At 45.3% G+C, this 21,271-nt stretch overlaps 1 protein-coding gene across 6 annotated transcripts in view; it reads left to right on the top strand.

Moving 5' to 3' along the window:
• PDE1C (phosphodiesterase 1C) overlaps positions 1-21,271 on the top strand; it is a 272,866-nt gene that overhangs the window by 89,397 nt on the left and 162,198 nt on the right. For 2 of the 6 annotated variants that reach the window (XR_013978372.1, XR_013978373.1), the window contains exon 1: positions 15,643-16,290. The exons of 3 other annotated variants lie outside the window; for them this stretch is intronic. The gene's annotated coding sequence lies outside the window, so the exon portion shown is untranslated. Of the gene's footprint in view, positions 1-15,642; positions 16,291-16,688; positions 16,859-21,271 lie in introns of those variants that run through there. One more of the 6 variants, XR_013978374.1, reaches the window with a different exon arrangement.

The following is a 21,271-nucleotide window of genomic DNA, read 5'->3' as shown; positions in this document are numbered from 1 at the left end:
ACATTTTGAGTTGCATTTTGTTAAGCCGTGGCTCGTCAACATGCTCCCGATGTTTTTGGATTACTTCTCCCTGTTGGAATTCTGCCTAGGTCAGAGGAATGTGCCACAAGCATAGGCACCGGCAGATATTCCTGTCGACCTCCCCGCGTCTCCCAACCTCTGCTGATAAGCAGGCGAGGTCCGGCGATTCTTCTCAGATGTATGAGAGGAACACACCGTTCTTCCTCTCTCCCCTTTGGTGTCCCCAGGGAGGGGAAAGAAGCAGACAGAAAACTATTTACATCATTTATTTCTGCCTCTTACATCAGTACAGAGAATCATGTCTGCACATGTCTGCAACAACAGCAAGAAGAAAACTCCTCCCAAGTACATCCAGTACGGGTCATATGACACACACACACTGAGCTAACATCCGGTGCTCAGTACAGAATGGACTGCCCCTTTGTTCCCATGGCAACAGTCACAAACATCCTGTCTGGCTTTCCAGCCACAAGCAGCTGGCTGAGCTGCTGGAGCCTTTGCTTGCTGCAGCATTGGTGCTTTATGGTAACATACTCCCCCTAAAGTATCAATGTGTGCTGCGAGCAAAGCGTCATCCAGAGAAGAAAACAAACAGTTGTTATATTTATAACATTCCCCTGTTGTTTCAGTTCCACCCTTGGAACTACCCGCCACTGGTTTAACCAATGTACCTCTCTGGTTGTGTGACTTCGCATTACCTCGGTTAACAACTCTCTGTTGTGCCTTTGTCTCTGACTCAGACACAGCTTCAATCTGTCCTTGGTCGTTTACAATAGCAACATATGCAAGGTTAGCAAACTCCTTTGAATACCTCTTGGGTGGTACACCCTTCGTTGCTCTCTCAGACCTGCGTATGAGGTTCTGATCCTCTGTGCTCACTGGTTCAACCTTTGGACTCTCTGGAGAACCAGTACTAAGCTTAATCAATGGTTCATCCTTCACCTGTGAAGGTCTATCCATTGTGTGAGATTTCCTCTCAATGACTGTTACAACTGAGCTGTCTGAGCTATCGCTGTCATCATCAGTACTACTGAACTCAATAAGATCAAACTCATCATCATCATCATCATCTGAATCCTCTGTGGGAAATGTCTGTACTACCCGCTCTTGCTTTGGAGCACTCTCTAGGAACTTTGTGAGAATCACCTGACCAGATTCAGACAAAATTACTCTGTAGAGACCCTTTTCATATCCCACAAAAATGCCTCTGGCATTCTTTACACCACCTGGAGCTTCTGTTCTCACATGAGACCCGAAAACCTTAAAGTAGGCAACAGAAGGTTTTCTTTTGAACAGCTTCTCAAAAGGAGAACATCCCAACTCTGTTGAGACTTTTCTCAGCCACACATGAAGATAGGACGCTAGCGATTCGGCCCAATATTCATGTGGCAAATGTGAACTCAGCAATTGCGCATTCATCCCCTTTTGCAATTCTTTGTTCGCTTTTACACAGACCCCCCTGTTCCACGCTTCTTGTGAAACTGCCACTTTGTGGTCTATCCCTTTTCCATCCAGGAACTTCTGAAACTTCTGTAACAGAAAAACTTGTTTGTCATCTGTGAAAAGACAATCAATGTTAGCATCATGCATACTTTTAACCTTGTCACAAAACTCCTGAAACTTTTCTAAAGTTTCTTGTGGTTTCTCCATCATATAAACCCAAGAATAATTAGTGAAACAATCCACACACAAAAGGTAATACTTTGCACCGCCTCTAGATGGTTCTAGAGGACCAATCACATCAGCATACACCCGCTGAAATGCTCTGTCGACCTTCTTGGTCTTAGTCACCTTCCTGGTGCTCACACTGGTCACACCTGTAAGAGAGATTTCGTTAGAAACAGAGGAATTACATTTCATGTAATCACTTTGATCAAAAGTCAACAAATACAGTCCATCTTTCTCTTTGGCAGTAAGAAACAGTTCTCCATCTTTGTAGATCTTGCAGCTTTTAGCATCATAGGACAGTTTCAGTCCTTTCTTTGCAATCTGCGACACGCTCAGCAGATTAAATCTCAGTTCTGGAACCAGGTAAACATCATTTATAGTCAAGTTCAGACTCTTAAGATACACAGTCCCAATTCCAGTCGCTTCCAACTCCTGACCGTTGGCCTGTTTCACAGTGAAGCTTTGCTTCCTCAACGTCGAAAACAGTCCTCTGTGCGGGCACATGTGAACCGTTGCGCCCGTGTCAATTATGAACGAGTTCCCAACATCTGGCGTGGTTCCTTTCGCCATCATAGCCTTCGCAGGTTTCACCTGGCACTTGGAACGGCTTTTGCCTGATGCCTGAGGCTTCGTAGAGCTGCTCTTTGCTCCTCTTGACTGGCGCGGCTTCTTACAGTTTCGCTGTAGATGCCCAGTCTGTCCACAATTGTAGCATCGGACAGCACTCAATGCTACTCCATGCTCTCCAGTAGCATCAGCAGTGGGGGAATTAGAACTCTGTTCTTCCCTCCCCCTGTCCTTTTCTTCCAGTGCAGCAAGTCTGTCGTGTTCATTCAGGACCACAGCACAAACTCTCTCCGCGGTCAGCTGCGCGGCCGGTAGGGAACCAAGCTGACTGGCAACAACCTTGTAGATGCGGCTAAGGCTGTTTATCATCATGAAGCAAAACACTTCCTCCTGAAGACGGAAATTGCGTTCCACCATCTGTTGACGCAGAAACTTCATTTCTGTCAGGTGTGCTTGAACATCTCCATCAGGCGCAAGTCTCAGATTGGTCAATTTCTCAAAATACAGCAACGCTGAAGAACCAGCATCTCTCTGATGCGTTGTACGCAGCGTGTCCCATACCTCTTTCGCATTTTCTAAATGCTGAACATGCACCAAGTGATCATCTGAGACACACAGAATTATAGCAGTCCTGGCCCTTACATCCCGTGACTCCCAACCTCTGGTTGGTGCTGCAGGGATGGGGTTTTCAATTACATCAAAAAGCCTCTGATTCTGCAGCAGGGCCTTCATCTTTACAGACCAAGATGAATAATTGTCATCGGTTAAGGGAGGTGGGCAAGGCAAACCTCCCCCTTTCTTGGCACCCATCTTGAAGCCAAGCCTCCAGCTCACAATATCAAACAAACTGTAAAATCCAACAGTTGTTTTTTTCCTTTCTCACGCAGCAAACTGCAAATTGTTTACGCTCTTTGCACCTGGCAGCTAAACTCAGGCTGCTATTGAAAAGCCCCTTCCAAGAGCTCGTAAACCTTGTAGCCAAAACATTCTCTGGTTTTGTTTCGCTTTCCCAGGCTTACACTCAGAGTCCAGCCCCTTTGCCAGTAACTTTCCAGGACCGTTACCTAGCAACAATGCATTTCAATAAAACATCTTATCTACCACAAAAATTTGTGGAATGCAGGCTTCAGCCTTCAAGCTGCAGGCCTCTTCCCCCGGAGCTCTTGTTTTCTTTGAAACGCAGCTCCGTGAACCAGGGAATTAATCTTCCTGCGTTCACACTTTTAGCCCGAAATGCAGCATACCTTGAACTTTGTTGCTCTGGAAAACACCTCTTCTTTCCACCAGCTGTCTGTGGAGCCTCTGGCCTCTTTCAGACGCTTCTCTTCCTCCTTGGAGCAGAGGAGGACAATCCACCAGCCTCTCATGCAGATGTCGATGGATCGAAACCATCCAAAGGCTGCCACTGTTGGAATTCTGCCTAGGTCAGAGGAATGTGCCACAAGCATAGGCACCGGCAGATATTCCTGTCGACCTCCCCGCGTCTCCCAACCTCTGCTGATAAGCAGGCGAGGTCCGGCGATTCTTCTCAGATGTATGAGAGGAACACACCGTTCTTCCTCTCTCCCCTTTGGTGTCCCCAGGGAGGGGAAAGAAGCAGACAGAAAACTATTTACATCATTTATTTCTGCCTCTTACATCAGTACAGAGAATCATGTCTGCACATGTCTGCAACAACAGCAAGAAGAAAACTCCTCCCAAGTACATCCAGTACGGGTCATATGACACACACACACTGAGCTAACATCCGGTGCTCAGTACAGAATGGACTGCCCCTTTGTTCCCATGGCAACAGTCACAAACATCCTGTCTGGCTTTCCAGCCACAAGCAGCTGGCTGAGCTGCTGGAGCCTTTGCTTGCTGCAGCATTGGTGCTTTATGGTATCATTCCTGACCATGGGCCATGTTTCTTGGTGCCAATGGGAGTTAGAATTCTGCAACATCTGAGGACATCATGTGTGGTACCCCCTGTGCTTTTTTTTTTTTTAAATTAGCTACAAAGGTTTCTTGCATTCCATATAAATTGGAAAGCAAAACCGAGGGTGAGGAAAAAATAAACTCAGGATTGCCAGATAGATTTTTCTGACCTTCACTTCAAAGAGAATCGTTCCAGATCAATGTATTTAAAGGTGGAGGCGATGTGGTTCAGTGGTGGCAGCTAGTGGTATTAATTTCATGGTTGACCAGGTAGGTAGCAACGGATGGGCAGATTCCTGTGCACACATACTCGGGAGTAAGCCCCACTGAATTCAATGGGGCTTACTTCAGAACAATGGCATGTAGAATTGCAATGTAAATCAAAAATTTTCTAAGCATTCTAGACTGATCATTCTGCTTGCTTTCCTTCAGCACTGTGTATTCAAAAGCTGCTTCTGAACGAAAAGGTGCCACAAATGTTGCAGCCCATCCCCTTTGTGCCGCTGTGTGTCCCTCTTCTCCTTCCCCCATGAGCCATCTTCTTCCTGGGCCATCTTTTCTTCCTGTAAAGGTAAAGAGACCCATGACTGTTAGGTCCAGTTGTGGCCGACTCTGGGGTTGCTGCGCTCATCTCGCTTTATTGGCCAAGGGAGCCGGTGTACAGCTTCCAGGTCACGTGGCCAGCATGACTAAGCCGCTTCTGGCAAACCAGAGCAGTGCCTGGAAATGCCGTTTACCTTCCCGCCAGAGCGGTGCCTATTTATCTACTTGCACTTTGACGTGCTTTCGAACTGCTAGGTTGGCAGGAGCAGGGACCGAGCAATGGGAGCTCACCCCGTCACGGGGATTCGAACTGCCGACCTTCTGATTGGCAAGTCCTAGGCTCTGTGGTTTAACCCACAGCGCCACCCGCATCCCTTTCGTCAAGTACCTCCACCTAATTCCAGCTTCCTTCCCTTCCCAGACCCAGAATTTTTTAGGGTGGGGAGTGGTATTTTTCTATGTGTGCGCATTGTGTTCCACATGTTAAGATGCAAGACAGAAAAAGAACAGTTTATATTATTGACAGAAGTCCAGCAATGAGGGGTGGAGAGAGATCCTTGTTTGGGGGGGGTGCTTGCCCCCCTTCTGCCCCTCTGGCACTGCCCATTAACCCAACACAGTTGCTTTGTTCTTGCCCCATTGCAACACTGTTGTGCTAGGCTGGCCATATTTCAAAAAGTGAATATCCGGACACAAAAGTTGTTGAACTTTTTTTGGAAAAATTTCCCCTCCCCCCAATGAAGGAAATCACCAAAAAACCAACTCTTCCAATATGGGCTGCCATATGCTCGGGTTTTTGTGGACATTTAAGCTGATTTTCGATAATTCTGCCTAGATGCCATTTTCGACGGATGAATCTGGGAAATTCTGGATGTATGGCAGTCCTAGGCTGTGCACAAGTGACCTCTGGGAATTCTCCACTCAATTTAGGAGCAGAGAAATTGTGTGTGTGTGTGTGTGTGTGTGTGTGAGAGAGAGAGAGAGAGAGAGAGAGAATTTCTCTGAAATTCTCCAGAAGAGGAGAAATTCCCCAATGATTTTGCAGGCCTGTGGAGTTAGCAGCAGTGCAACTTTTTTCTTCTATCCTCAGGCTTATTTTGCTGTGACTGCATCTGACGCCAGAGCGTGTTCTCCTTCATGGAGAGCACGTGTTGCGGTGGGGGCTAACAAGACACCCCACTGTTGCTAGGCGGGAAAAGAGGTTGGCTACCATTAAAACTGAGTTCTTCTTGTTGCTGGGGAAAGTCATATGTTGCCATTTTGTGATTGACAGCCATAGCCTTTATATACCCTGCGCGCAGCGTTGAGCTTCCTCTTTTCGCTGCGTGCATCGGATCACCCGTCCTCCCTCCCTATGTTCAGGGGTTTTCGCTTGACCTTGCTATGCCTGTCATGGGGTCGCCTGCTTTTGGGGCAGGAGCCAAGTAGGAATTTTGTCCATTTGGCTGATTGGCTGGTGCCATTTGGTTTTTGCCTACTGCGTAGCAAATTGTCACAACTTGTAAGGTTTCGGTTAGGCATTGGTTTTATGAATTGGTTGGTGGAGGGGTATGGATTGGATGTGCCTGCCCCTCCAATGCTGCTGCTGCAAGGGTGTTAAAGGAACCCAGGGGCTCGCCATACTTTTGTCCGAACACCTGTCAAGGGGCTAGGGCCACACAAGAGCCCCTGGGAGCATTAGGGGAGAGGTGAGGGCATGGTACCCAGCTCCATCTTTCTCCCCCAAATGTTTTCCCTTTCTGACTTCACGGGCGTGCGAATGTCAGTCTGTCCCTGTGCGGGGTCAGATAGTCGCAACCAGTGCTTAAGCAACCACTCACATTTCTTGTATTTTAATAAAGTTGTGGCTAAAATTATGCCAAAAATCTTAAACAAAAATCATGTGTCAGTTGTGTTTTATTTTGGGGGGGTGTGCCTTGAGGACCTCGACACACAACTGTCACTGTGTTGGCAGCCTAGCTAGCATTTTGCATCTTCCACGGTGCCCCAGACCTGGTGTCGTTCCACGGCAAGGGGAGAATCGTGGCTGCCCTCGCCCAGTGGTGAAGAATACTTAAAGAAAATTCTGCAAAGTGGTCTTCTTTTTCAGGACGGCTGTAAGGAAAAAAAAATGCAATTGTCAGAAATTTCCTCAGAAAAAAAAGTCTTGAGAAATTTCAGCTGAGCTTTAGTTTTGAATATGGCTCCTACTGGGAGCAGGTGGCTTGGCTCACCAGCCCCCTCACTTCCATATTCACTGCAGATGCCTTTCCTAATTCCCCTTTTCTCTACACAAGCACGCATAGGCAGTCTGGGTTTCATTCTGGTTTTTTGGAGGGGTCCTCCCACTAAACATTTTTAGGCACTTCTGCAAATCTCTGGTTTTTTTGCAAGCATTCAGAAGTGTTCCGTCTTGTGTGTGGGTGGAGGTGTTTTGGCTGCTGCAGGCCTTGTCCGAGTTTGGGGGTGATGGGTAGGGGCAGCCCAGGATGTTTTGCTGCCAGAGGAAAAGGACAAAATGGTGCCCTTCCTCATTCCTCAGACAGAGGACAACTGGATTGTCAGCTGGAGCTTCCTTCAACGCTGGAGATGGGATCTTTTCCTCTTCTGCCCTTGAAGAAGCAGGCTAGTTTTAGGGCGCCCAGCACAGATCATGTGGCATAAGCAGTTCTGTCCTCCAACAAAAATGAATGGCTGGGTGTGTGTGGAAAGAATGGCCAGAAAACTGCTGCCGCTGCCATTGAGCATCTACTACCTGAGGTGGTGGCCTCACTCTGCCTAATGATAGAGCTGGTCCTGCCAACAAACGTTATCTGTGAATTTTAGCAGCATCAGGTGGAGCAGCAATGCTCACCTGACCTCTGGTTGTGTGTGCCGCCACTGTATACTGAGAGCAAGGGAGGGGAGAGACAGTGACAAGTTCGGCTCAGTATGAACACACCAGCAGAACCAGTATGCAGTGGCAAAGTGGGTGACTGGAAGTTAGGAATTTGGCTAACACAGTCCTTAAGCCATCAAGGCTAATGGCTGTCACCAATGAATTCTGGTGTCCGGCTGTCACCAGTGAATTCCACAGGTAACTGATGTGTTGTGTATGAAGAAGTACTTATTCTTGTCTGTCCTGTACTGTAACCTGGAGTCAAACATAACGTGTGAAGAAGTCATAAGCCACTGCTTTTGCCAGTTTGCTATTTCCCGAAATCCGAAGCAAGAAATCCAAGTCAAGCTGTGCCAAATGTTTTTAGAAGGATCCCACTAAACAGCGCAGCTGCTGTTGAGGTTGTGAAGTTAAGTGTCTTATGGAACGACATCTTTGAGAAGACGCAACTCTTTCACGAGCTGAAATGTGAATTTCCAAGTTGAGGAGGTGCCCTTTTGCCAGCTGTGTGGGAGGCCAACCCCTTGATGGCCAAAGTAAAGTTTAAGAGAGGACTTGCTGTGTGATTGTTATTTCCACAAGTTCGAGCTCAATGTGTCATGAGAAGCAATAAATCCTACCACAGAGATTTTTTGTTGTTGTTTTTTCTGTTTTGATTCGGTGCCCAGATAATGTGAAGGGAAAAGCAAAGAGCAAGAAAAGTTTACAGAAAGCAGATTTTACTTCATCTGTATGCAGGGAGTGAGGAACACATAATCATGAAGTACAGGAAAGTCCTAGGGGTGCCTTTACCAGCTCAGTAGATCTGCTCAGGAAAGAGGTTATTATTGTCGCTCAGTAGATCTGCTCAGGAAAGAGGTTATTTAAGTATGGTGTTCCCCCTAAAGGGTCTGGATGTTTAACTACATAAGGTAAGTTAAACTGCATTCTGAGAGAGGAGATTTAGGAAAGAAGACAGTAACCTGGGTATCTAAGATTGAAACCGTTTAGCAATTTGTGGGTCATTGGGTTGCCGTATTCCTAAAAGTGGATATCCGGATAAAGTTGTTGAACTTTTTTTCTTTTTCTCAAAGTTGTTGAGCTTTTAAGTTTTGGGGCTTTTGGGGAATTTTTGTGGATTTACCCCCATAACTCACCCTCGCTTGCCGTACGTCAGGGTTTTCCCAGACATTTTGCCAATTTGGCAAAATCCGTTCGGATGCCATTCTGCTGGCTAATTGAAAGATTTTTCTGGGAAAATCCAGACTTATGGCAGCCCTAGTGGGTCAAAGGCTGGGCCTGGAAGATATCACCTCTGTGCAGCTGTTAGGATTCTGAGTTTCATCATGAGCATGCTGGCTGGTCCCATTTCTTCTTCATGCCTGATTTCAATTCAGTAGATGCATAGGGGCCCGTGGATGTCAAGCCCAGTCCACATAGGGCTGCAAAAACTGAAGGGTATACAGATCATATAATTCCCGCCCACATGGCTGGGGTCTATGTGCAAAGTCTCTGTGAAATGTGATGCTCAACAAGTAGAAACTGAGTGTGCCAAGAGGACAGGAATAAGTAACATGGTCTTGATGTGCCGATGCACAGAACATGGACGTTTCAGGCTAAGGGGAATCCAGAGCAGGGGTTAACAACAGCACTGCAATGTGCATCTGGTACTCCTGCCTGCCCCTCCCTCCCTATCTCCGACATTCTCAGGAAGATGTCTACTGTATTGGCGTCATTTTTTAATTAGAGATCAGATTTTGTGACATCCACACAGTCCTATTTACACAAATATAGGTGTCTATCAGCGTAGTAAGGTGCATTTTGTGTATTTTATTTGTACAAAGGATTTGCATAACTTAAGGCCACATGGACAGAAAGATAGATAATATTGGCCAATAAAATTCTAATTGGTCCTAATGGTGTCCTACCATGAAAACCTTTAAAGAAAAGGTTTTCTATTAGTGGCATTTACAAAGTACTTCAAATGGAAGATTTCATGTTGTTAAGATTACTTTCCAATCAGTGTGACAAAATTCAGTGTTTCAGATATTTTCCAGGCATATTCTTTATTGTTTCTCATAATTTGCATTTTATGTCAAGCATTCCATTTTATGTCACCAGGCAGAACTTTTTAATGGCTTCTGAAGTGTCAGTCTTCCCCTTGTTTTCTTTCCAATAAAGCTATTTCCATCATTTATTCAAGTGTGCTAATTTTCTATCTAATAAATGGAAAAGTAGCTTGCCCCATTTGTTGAGAAATCCAAATAATACAGATGAGGAAATGGCATGTCCCAATTAATGTCTTTTGAATCTATGGCTAGAAACATTTCCCCTAGGTATTATCAGAACTGCATGTTCCTGTGGCCTAACATTTGTGTCTTGTGTTAAGGTGGATTTGTACACCTACCTGATAGCTTTAGCAGGATAAGAGTGCCCAATTTGAGCATACATCAATTCTCTAGGTATATCTGTGCAACCAAAACATATCAGTTTCCATCCATTAGTGGATACACCTTCTCCCAAAGAATTATGGGAGCAGTAGTTTCATGGGAGTACTGGGAGTTCTGTTAGAGACCCTATACCCCTCTCCTAGGCAGTAGGCACAGGCTGGCATTTCCAGCCAGGGCTGGCACCAGCACTTGGCATCCCTAGTAAGCTGCTAGGGCCCTGGCACCTTGGCAAGGGCAGCTGTTGAGAAATCTTCCAGACCAGAGCTCCAAGGCAGTCCACCATGTCAATTTCCCATAGTGCACCTGTTTGTGTCTCCCTAGTGGATGTTGTGAAACTTAAAATGTCAGCTAGATTCAGCCTCCAATGATTCTTTTGAATAATAATAATAATAATAATAATAATAATAATTTATTTGTACCCCACCCATCTGGCTGGGTTTCCCCAGCCACTCTGGGCAGCTTCCAACAAAGATTACATTAAAATGTCACACATTAAAAACTTCCCTGAACAGGGCTGCCTTCAGATGTTTTCTAAATGTCAGGTAGTTGTTTATGTCTTTGACATCTGATGGGAGGGCATTCCACAGGGTAGGCGCCACTACCAAGAAGGCCCTCTGCCTGGTTCCCTGTAGCTTTGCTTCTCAGAATGAGGGAACTGCCAGAAGGCCCTCGGCGCTGGACCTCAGCGTCTGGGCAGAATGATGGGGATGGAGACGCTTCTTCAGGTATACTGGCCCAAGGCCATTTTGCTTGCTTCCTCTACTATTGAAGCCCGCCATAGTTGCCCCGATGCAAAAGGTGGCCTTCAAGAGGGAATTTTATCAAGGGCAAAATCCGTAAGATCAGGAGCTCACCCTGTTTCTGCCTTACCAGTTTAAAACTGCTCTGCTTGGTTTTTGAACTCAACCTCTTTATTAGCCAAAAGGCAATTTTCATTTCATTTGCACTCATTTGAATGAATCCCAACATTCAAATGAAATTGCAACTGTTTTCTCCTCATGGACTGATGCACAGACATCTTAACCATCGAGAGAAAGCTATATTTCTTTCATTAATCGCTTGTGGGGAGATCTGTTGTGATGACATTAGATGAAAAACCCAATTCAGACTTGTTGCATGTAGAACATTGACAGTATATTTTGAATAGAAAATCAACCTTTTCCCAACAGTCTTATGGCCAAAATCCATACATTCAGTTGCTCAGGTTTCAGAAAGATGCCCAGTGATTTGTTTTAGACTTAAGTGCTTCTGAAAGGCAATTTGGAGAAACCTTGAGAAAGGGGTAGATTTAAAATTAACCCAAATGCTTTAAAGCAAATTCCATAGCTTTGAATTAAATCCTTCAGCTAAAATGTAGGGATATATTTCTTCTCTGCAGCATACCCAGTTTTCGGAGTGTTCCCTGTGTTTTATAAGGAAAGGCTATAGCTTAATATTGTCTTGATTAACGATGGTCTGCTCATTCATCACACTTGCCCACATGGAGGTAGTGATGCTCAGTTTTTCCTGAATTTTGAGATGCTGCACATGGAACAGAGGTCAGTTGTTGGAGCCTCTTGCTCCATGGTTCACACTGCATTTGTTGAACCCTGTGGACATAATTTAGGCTGCTTGTTTTGGCCAGGAAAGCCCTAAATCATTTGGATTTGGATATGGCTAACTCATATCCAGGACGTGGGTGGTGCTGTGGGTTAAACCACAGAGCCTAGGACTTGCCGATCAGAAGGTCAGCGGTTTGAATCCCTGCAACAGGGTGAGCTCCCATTGCTCAATCCCAGCTCCTGCCAACCTAGCAGTTCGAAAGCACACCAGTGCAAGTAGATAAATAGGTACTGCTCCAGCGGGAAGGTAAATGGCGTTTCCGTGTGCTGCTCTGGTTCGCCAGAAGCGGCTTAGTCATGCTGGCCACATGACCTGGAAGCTGTACGCCGGCTCCCTTGGCCAATAAAGCGAGATGAGCACCGCAACCCCAGAGTCGGTCACGACTGGTCCTAATGGTCAGGGGTCCCTTTACCTTTACCTTTAACTCATTTGCCACTAGCATAGTATGGTATCACTATGACTTTCCTGTGATTCAGTACAGTGGAACTTTGCTACCATTTGGATGATTGACTCACATGTGTCGCTAGGTTCAAGCCCTTGGGGGCAGCACCCCCCGATCTGGTCCATGGCTAATGGCATGAATGGTACCGTACAACCTCAGCAATCGCATGTCATTCAGTCGTCCAAATGTTATTAGTGTGCATTTAACCACAGGGAAGAGACAACTGTATCACTTAAGAGAATGTATGAGCCAGAACAAAGATACTGTAGTCTGTTTGTGCATCATCACAGAACGAATTCAGATTATTGATTCAAGTTGTGCAGGACTTGCTCTAAAAATAGACATGGTATATTTTGTCTGGTTATGGGAATAGGCTATGTATTTGTGGATCTGGGATGCGGAAGATCATATCTGTTAATATGCCTCCTCTAACAGCACTTTGATGATCTCTGATCTCTGAAACCCAACGTTTGAACTGCAGACCGGAATGCATCATCAAAAGGAAAGTGTCTTTTAGTAGATCCTGAAAATTACATCACTAAATGGGTGGCTGGCTTCGCTGCCCGTGAATCTAAAAACTGTTACGAATTACTGCAGGGAAAAAATGGTTAGCTGTAAAGGGGAGGTCTTTTTGTACTTGATTGCGTAAATTGTATTGATTTAACTTTTTTTTTTTATCTTGTATTGTGGGAAGGGTATCAATACATTTTAATATTACATACTTGGTTGTGTTTAGATATTATGATCACTCATAACCCAGACTACAACAGGACTGAACCTGTTCTGTGTACCCAATCTTCCTTTCCATTGATTGCTATTTTTTCTCCTGATGATAAATTTCTGTCCCTGAGAGCTAGTTTTTGGTGCATGCTTCACACACTTAGTGCTTGCAGTACTTTTGTCATTACAGTACACATTCCCACTCCCCCTTTCTGATTTTAAGACCAGATTAGCATTTTTATTTTATTCTATTCAATACAAGGTGGTCTTTTCCAAGGAGGAGGAGCACGAGGTGGGCTGCTAGGTCTCAGCACTGAAAAATGTGCCGCAATTTATGAAACAATGGCCTTGACAGAATGAAATGTTCCTTTTTTCATTCTCAACTGCCTCGTCTCAAAGGTGGAGGGAACTAGGTGATTGAGCTGAGCGAGGCATGAGCCAAAGGAGTAAAGATGGAAGAATGATAATAAATAAATGTCTATAGTAATTGGACATCCTTTTGCTTTTAACCCACAGGGCCCTGTACCCAAAGCTTACAATCTAATTAAAAGAAGTAATACAGTGGTACCTCAGGTTACATATGCTTCAGGTGACATACGCTTCAGGTTACACACACTGCTAATAGTGCTTCAGGTTAAGAACTTTGCTTCAGGATAAGAACAGAAATTGGGCTCTGGTGGTGCAGCGGCAGCAGGAGGCCCCGTTAGCTAAAGTGGTGCTTCAGATTAAGAACAGTTTCAGGTTAAGAACGGACCTCCAGAACAAATTAAGTACTTAACCTGAGGTACCACTGTAAAGTGACTCCAGCCCTTCTGAAAGAAATACCCCAGATCTCTTTGCAATGCACAGGGGTAGCCAACATGGAAGCTGGGAATTGTAGCGCCAATATCTGGAGATCATCACATTGGGTACCCTTGAGCCAAGAGCTGAAGCCGGGATCTTCTGAGACACCTTTTCACAAACAGCATTTCCAGTTCCAGGGACTCCATGAAGAAAGTTGCACTAGCAGGCAAGCACACAAACACACACACACACAAAACATGGGAGTTCCATGGAGTTGCACTCCTTTAGCAATTGTCCTGGTCCTTCCTTCCTTCCTTCCTTCCTTCCTTCCTTCCTTCCTTCCTTCCTTCCCTCCCCATGTTTTCCAGGGGTTAAATCGGGAATGGCCAGCAGGGGCAATGCTTGCAGGGTGCATTGCTGCTGGTTATTGAGAGGGAGAGCCGAGTGGGAATCCTGACATGGTGCGGGCATATAAGTGGAGCCAATCCGCTGCTCTCGTTGCTTGCCTCAACCCTCCCCTTCTAGGTAACTCACCATGGGAAAACATTGCCCTCCTCTTGGCTCTTTCATTGAGTTGCAACCTGGTGGTAAGATATGCCACTCCTTTGATGCAGGAGAGATAAGAACTCTCTCTGATTTGAATACATCTCAATGAAAGGAAATGTCAAAAACAATGCAGAAAATAATGCAATTTTTTATGCTAACACTTGCAGACTAAAATGATAGCAAGCACCACTCAGATATGCTCGTGTGATTTCTGTCCCTCACCTCGGACCAAAATGCGACTTGTGGAAATTTCTGCTCTCATTTCTGATGGAATCTTCTGACATCTCTAATGAAGAGCATGTGTCAATAGTTTTGTTGCACTCCGGTTTCACATGCTTGTGAGCAAAAGCCTGATCTGAGCCTCTACTCATGGTTGCATTTTAAAGTGGGGCAGGGTGAAAAATAAACCTGTGTGTGTTTCGTACTTTTTATACCGTTTGATTGTAATGAAACCTCAAAGCAGTTTACAAAGCCGCACTTGAGAATCTATATCTGAGTACAGAATGTCAAGTGAGAATTGACCCCGGTCCACTGGAAAAAGACTTTGTCTTGGTGGTAGGGTACTGTGAATAAACTTTACAAATAGACTGAAATGCCTCAGTAATAACACTTTTTTTGACCAGGGTTATAGACTTGTGTGAGTCTGTTGCAGCAAAATCAATGAAGAATCTTGCCTCATCTTAAAGACCAGATTATTACAAAAGCTTTCATAGACAAGTCCATTTCATCAGATGCATACAATGTTATTCTCAACACACAAGTTCAGAGGAAAACAATGTAAACAGTTTTTAATAATAATGCTGAAGATTTGGGCATCTCATCTTTTAGTAAAGGAATCCTATGGAACATGCTTTGAAAATTTTAACCTGGAGGAAAAGTGCTGCTTCAGAAAGTCACTTGCTTCATTCAATGGAAGCCTTTACTCCAAAGCAATGTCTTTGTAGCTAAACTGATCGGTCCGTGGCTACTTTCAGCGACTGGAGATGAAGCAAGTTTTCTCATTGGTCAGCTGTTCCCACCTTTTGCCAATGCTTGTTTAGGAATTGTTCATTTGTTGGTAATTAGCTGTCCGTTTCGCAGTTACTTGGTCACTAGTTGATTTTACCCTTTTCTCTAAAAGGATGCCTCTAGATCTAAAACAGTTTTACACAGTGGCGTCGTCTCTCATCCACGATTGCTCGCTCGCTTAGGCAGGCTGCCTGCACTCAGGAAGATTCTCTCGGAGGTGCATTAGTGCAATTGCTTGACTCTGTTCCACTTTAATTGAAGCAGGCCTTTCCCCCATCCCCTTTGGATTATCCTCTCCCTCTGTACTACTCTAGTTTGGTGTGCTTTTGTGTATGAAGAGGGAAAGAATGAGAGAAAGAGAGAGAGAGAGAGAGAGAGAGAGAGAGAGAGAGAGAGAGAGAGAGACGTTGGTCAGGCTTCTGCTGACAGATGACTTTTCCTCAGTTGCCGGTTTCCTTGCCTGTCAGTAAAGTGGCTGGTAAGTGGAAGAACCTGAGAAGGGGAGGGCATTTGTGGGTGGGTGTGAGAGAGAAGGAGAGAGAGAGAAATTCGGCACTGCAAGGAATGAGGGCTGCCTTTCATAGCACAGAGGGGAGACGCAGAGTGAGTCCAGCAAATGGCAAGGCGGATAACTGGGAGCTGTACATCTGCCAGTACTATAAGGCCTCCCATTCAGACAGCTTAATTGTCCGCAAGGCTTCCCCCCACCCCCTCCCTCGCCCCGATAAAGATCCCTCAGCTGGTATTACTGATTGTATCCTTGGCTTATTGTGTAAAAATAAAAAATAAAAATCTGTGGGTTGCCTTCAATCTGGAGATCAGCCTCTAATCCCTTCCATCACTCTGAGGAACATGGCATGCCACCGCAGCTGCCCCCTGGAGCACACCTGAAATTCTTTGCTCCTCGTGTGGAAGCCAGGGGTGTGCGTGGAAAAGGGGGGAGCATTTGGAGGCAGGAGGAAAATATGGTTGCTGCTCCTGGTCAGTGTTAACCAAAAAAAAGGAAAAAGGAAATTGGAGCGTGTGCATGTTTCGGGGGACGCATCCATTCTCTCTGAGCTTTGACCAAAGTGAAAACGTAGAGCTATGGAGTCTCCAACGAAGGAAATTGAAGAATTTGAGAGCAACTCTTTGAAATACCTGCAACCGGAACAAATAGAAAAGATATGGCTTCGCCTCAGAGGACTGTAAGTAACACTTTATCTTTTGTCTTTCCCTACTCTCTCTCTCTCTCTAGTTTTTATGGCAATGATTTAGACATCTGTTCTTTTCCACATACTTTTTAGTCCTGTCCAAGGACAAACCACACCTGCTTACTGCATATCCACCAACTTCCAGCCACTTACAGGGGTAAAAGAAACCCACGGTCTTTTCTCTGAATAATGCTGAAATTGCATGTCACAGTGAAGAAATGCCATTTATGTCAGCACAAACACAACGATGTTTTCATATGCAAGTGGGCATAAAAAAAAACAGCCACACCTCTGTCATATTAAAACTAAGCCTATACCCAGTTCTGTTTACCTCTGTGTTTGTTTGTGCGTTCCTCCCTCCCTCTCCCAAAAGCAGCTTGAACAAATGTGGAGGAACTTGGAAAACACAGTTGAAATTCACTTTTTAACGGCAGGAAACTCATGTCTATTTTTGTTAAATGCTTGTGATTCAGCATGTGTTTATTTACTTGAACTTTTGGAATGGGCATGATTTTTGCCATATTGGAGGTACAGCTAGTCCTAGCAGCATGACAGAGGAAAGGTGAGGTATGCAAATAAAAGTGTTATTCAATAGTTCTGGGAGGTTAGAAATGCATATATATGCATGTATCTGGGTCTCTTGTTTCTAAGTGTGTGTGTGTGTGTGTGTGTGTGTGGCAATGAAATTATTATTAGAAACTTTAATTCTGCAACCCTAGACACACTTAGCTGTAAGTCCCACTGAACTCAGTAGGGGTTACTTCTGAGTAGGCATGGATGGGATTGTGCTGTAAATCTGTTTAATGGCAACAGAGTATTTGCTTTATTCCTTTTCTGATCAAGCCTACATAGAGTGTTAGCATGTTAAGCTGCATCTGTCCAGATGTTCAGAACAGAATATTTTCTCTCTCATCATCTTAACAAAGCAGACTGTGATTTCACTAGGGAGAGATGCTGGGCATGAGGGGAATATATCGGGAAAAGTAATCTCAGCCCCCCCCCTCCCCACTCCACCCAAGAATCCCAGCTTAAAAAATTTGAAGCTTTCTTTCTGCAAGTTGTTGGCTTGTTATCGTTTTCTTTAACCTGGTGATATCACGTTTTATAAGAAATTATTCTGAACGTGTTGTGCTTGCTTTGGACCAGAAATGAATATATATCACTGTGAGGATCTGTTCCAGGAAGTCTGTTTTGTGAAGAAATGCAGTCAAGCCCGATGACAGCTGTTGTGTAGCAGTTCCAAACAGACTAGCTCTACAAAAACAACAACCCCAAACCTTTATTTTTCAATCTCTCTGCTGGTTATATATACATCTGTGATTGTCTAAAACATTCTGTGCAAGAGTTAGACTAACCCTCATGGTCAGATATGATGAAGTGTCTTGGTCAATAGCATAATTTCACGACAATCCACTCTGTAATAATCACTGGTGCAATTCTGCCCATACTTAGGGAGCAAAGCAAATTCAAAAGGACCCTGTTGTATTCAATTCAATGGCATCATCTTGCAAAGTGATTCTGTAGCCAGAACCCTGCTGGGGTGTGTGTGTGTCTATGCAGTATGTGTCACAATAGTGCTGTCCTTCTTTAGATAGTGTCAGGATGAACACCCAAGTGCAAAAGACAGCACACTTAAAAAGTACCTGCCCCCCTTTGACTTCTCAAAACTGCCCAGAAAGTACAATTTCCCTCTTTCTTTCAAAACTAGCGTGACTGAAATGTGTTTTTTCTTCTTCTTTGTTAATTGTGCTGCTTTTTGGTGGTGGCTTGGATATGGGACTTGGCACTTCGTAAACATAGTCTGCTGGCTGAGCTTCAGGCAATAGGCATTTCACATTTTATTTTATTTTCCTTTCCGATTCCCCCATGAGTAATTTGAAGGCAGAGGCTTTCAATCTCTTAAAAGCAAATGGATACCCATACAAAAAGACTGGTCCCTCAAAAGATCAAGCAGGATATTCCAGAAGGGCGCATAGTTCCGTGCAAATAAATGTCTTCATCCACCAGCAGGGTGGTAATAATTTCATCATCAGATTGTACCTCTGCATTGCAATTGCACAGGAAGTGAAACAGAACACAAATGTATACCAAGACACCAATGGCAAAGGGATATTAGCTTAGTAGTAGTAGTATTTTCTTACTGTGATCTTAGTAAAAACTTAGTGCACAAACCAAACCGAGTCTAAACACGATTATTTCAAGCCTGCCTCTAATAGGATCTTAACTCTATTTTGCCGTGCACCGGTGTAAAATACTTGCATGTATAGCCTAAGAATTGAGTACTATGGTGTCAAGTTTTGAGGGTGGCCTGGAGAAGACAATGAAGAGTTGCATATTTGGGGGGGGGGGGGTTGGGTATTGCCAAGAAGACATTGGCTAGGATCCAAAGGCCCATGCGCAGAGTTCCATACACAGTGTCCCTCTTTTATGTCACTGTTTCCCAAGGCAGCCCATCACCTACCCTATAAAGTTGCTCTTGAAGGTCAGGGATTCTCCAGAGTAGAATTCAGTGCAAATTGCAAAGAAAAACTGGCAGCTTCTCCTTTGCACCTGTGCTTTTCCTGTCCTCAGGACTATTTGGCCAGGAGGCCAGCACTTATGGGGCCCACTGCCCTTTACAACCCTGCTATGGGAGCCACATGGATCCATCCTATAGCCTGGCTCCAACCGTGTGGAAAGGGACATCTGCATGTGTCTTTCCCACAGTATTGGCAACCTGCCTACAGGGAGGGTAATAATTCTAGGGGAAAGACAACGGGATGGGCCAGGCCTGTGTCATTCCAGGCTAGAGCCATGCCATGGAATGAACTCATGGAACGTAAGGACATAAGTCCTTCTGGATTACAGCAATGTTCAGTGCAACATATGGCTACGATGCAGTGTCCAGCCAGATGCTTATGGGAAACACACAAGCAGGATATGACCCCGTAGTGGCTCTTGTGGTGAGGCTGTAACACGTAAAAGAGACATGCGCTAAGTGCTTTCGAAGGATTGATTCTAATAGATTTTCCCTCAACAGGGAAATGCACACGGTTGGATTGCAGGGAGCGCGGGGGGGGGGGGATCCATTTAGATTTTGTAAGAAGGACATGCCAGCTTCCTGCCTGTCCCTGCTTACATTTTCTTATTGGAAAATCATGCTCTTTTCATCCCTTGCGTTTCACATTCATATTGCTGCACGTGTGAACCTCTGCATAGAAAAAGGTTTTGTCAGACGGGCTCTTAGTGAAGAGATCAGGCCTTACAGAGGCGTTTTGCTGCCTTACCAAGATCTTGCCGGAACCCTGAAGCCGCTTCCGCCACTTCCGCTCGCTTCTCTGGCAGTGGCGCTGAGCTCCCTCAGAAGTGGCCCAAGGATTCTGCCACCCGAGGCGGCTGCCTCAATCTACCTCGTGGATGGGCAAACAGTGGACGTGAGCCTTCTCTCTCTAAAAGGACGAGTGGAAGGAAGAGAGGGCAGGGTGCCCATAAAGGTAAAGGTAAAAGGACCTCTGTCCATTAGGTCCAGTTGTGGCCGACTCTGGGGCTGCGGCGCTCATCTCGCTTTATTGGCCGAGGGAGCCGGCGTACAGCTTCCGGATCATGTGGCCAACATGACTAAGCCGCTTCTGGCAAACCAGAGCAGTGCACGGGAACGCCGTTTACCTTCCTGTCAGAGTGGTACCTATTTATCTACTTGCACTTTGACATGCTTTCGAACTGCTAGGTTGGCAGGAGCTGGGACCGAGCAACGGGAGCTCACCCCGTCGCGGGGATTCGAACCACCGACCTTCTGATCGGCAAGCCCTAGGCTCTGTGGTTTAACCCACAGCGCCGTTGTATAAAAGAAGAGTGTTCAACAGGCACAGCTTATCTGGACCAAGGATATGCCAAGCCACACGTGAAAATTCCCTCTGCCACATAACCCTTAGTGGTATAGAAGCCCTTCCCGCTACTGTACTGGATCATGTGACTAACCAGTCAATCAATGTGCAGCAACAGTGGTGGCGACCCCTGGCTGCTTCTGTGAGCTGGTCAAAAGAAGGGGTTGCTGCTGCCATGTGGCTACTGCCCCCCCCAAATCACATTGAACCCCAAAACAGGGCCTGTCCATGTATATGAGGCCAGTGGGGGCATGGAGCAGGGGAGAAGCAAAAGGATGAACACACTGACTCCATCCTCTACTGCAATGCGCAGCCTCTGGATCCTGTCTCAGAAGAGTACAGCTGCGTTTTATCAGATGGGAGCTTGTCAGAATGTACATGCAACAAGGAAGATAAGGAGGGTTCCTTTTCATAAGCAGTAAGAACACAGTAGTGAGTTATTGCTTGGTCAGTGGTTGACTGCAATCAGTTTCTGATCACAGAAACAAACACAGATTCTTCAACCCCAATCCATCTCCCGGACCTTGAACAATCGCATTCTTCTGCCAAAACTCTATCATCATTAGTGGTGCCATATGTGGAGAGCAGGAAGCAAAAACAGCACCAAGGCCAGACGTGCCTGGAGGACAAAGAGCAAATTGAGCCAGGCATTCGCTGATGACTCAAGCAGCGAGACATTTCAGTGAATGAGCAAGTGCAGCTCCTCTATTTATGCCACCTGTGCTCAGAGACTGGCTGGTGTGCGAGAGGTAGTGTTTGCTGGTTTTCAAAATGTGTAGATCGCCTTCCTCTCAAGGTACTCAAGGCGGTGTTTGAGTGTGTGTAGTTCAGTGTGATGCAATTTATGGGAAAGGCTGGGCAAGAGAATACATGGCGAGAACATAGAAGCTACCTTATAGCAATTCGGATCCATTGGCCCATCTCAACACAATGACTGGTTTGGCCCTTCAGGGTTTCAGACTGAAGTGTTTCCCAATCCTTGTTTGGTTTAGCTCGCCCGCGAAAACAACTCAGAGGTTATTAAGAAGAAAAATGATAACAACAAGAAGACTGGAAGATGTGATTTGTGAGCATCAAAAGCAGCAGAAATATGAGATGATTGGACCCTCACT

The sequence above is a fragment of the Podarcis pityusensis genome (genome assembly GCF_964106645.2).
Source record: "Podarcis pityusensis genome assembly, chromosome: 12".
In the NCBI taxonomy this organism is placed as follows: Eukaryota; Metazoa; Chordata; class Lepidosauria; order Squamata; family Lacertidae; genus Podarcis; species Podarcis pityusensis.
This window is presented reverse-complemented; position numbering and strand designations above follow the sequence as displayed.